Below are 905 nucleotides of genomic sequence, written 5' to 3'. Positions count from 1 at the left end.
GGGGGTAGTAGTGTGTGAGTTCAACAGCAGCAGAGGAGCAGAGGGTCATCATTATGTCTGCATAGAGTGGCCCAGAGCAGGGACAACATCACCAGAGATGTCACAGATGTCACACATTCATAGGCAGTGTGAGAGAGGCTGGTGTGGGGGGTTGCAGTGAGGCTGTGCAGAGCTGGCTCTGGAGATAAGGAGATGGATGTGCTACTTTGTTACAGGGTGGTGGTTTGCAGTCCAGAGGTTTACTTTATTGTTTAAATTGATCAAGGTGGCATGTCAGATCTCAAGTTTGTCCATAGAATAAAACAAATCTTCCTGCAGAGGAAGAAAGATGTTGTGGGTGTTGTTTGGTCATTGGATGCTTCCTTAAAAAAATGTGAAAATGAATCCACTGCCGCATCAGCCGATTAAATCAAGATTTTTAGAGTGCTAACAAATGCGACAGGATTTTCCTATAGAGATTTTTAAAAAGCAAATGTAAACAATGATAAAGTAGTACTATTTTGTTATTGGTCTCTTGTTACATGTCCACATGACTGCTATAAAGTACTTTTAGAGTAGTTTTAAGAAATATATAGGGGTATGGCATAAACCCAGTGGCGAGGATTGTGCTGTTGCTCTTTTATGGTAAATATGTGTCCGTGGAGCTGTGCCAGCAATTCAGGCCAGCGGCCATCTTTGATGCACAGGGTGGGACCAACAACAGAGGGGCTTTTGAGTAGGATGAGGTTCTCCAAATGCTAAACCTGTGAGGCCTATTCTACATAGAGACCCCAAGGTCCAAAACCAAAACAAACATATCTTTTGACACACAGACATATATATAATACACATCTTCAGCCAGGTTAGATAGTTTTATACACTCAAGTGGAGAAAGACTGCTGTTTACTTGTTAACATCCATCCACA

This window comes from Morone saxatilis, unplaced genomic scaffold (assembly GCF_004916995.1).
Source record: "Morone saxatilis isolate NCDOM2014 unplaced genomic scaffold, NCSU_SB_2.0 Contig14, whole genome shotgun sequence".
Classification (NCBI taxonomy): domain Eukaryota; kingdom Metazoa; phylum Chordata; class Actinopteri; family Moronidae; genus Morone; species Morone saxatilis.
This window is presented reverse-complemented; position numbering follows the sequence as displayed.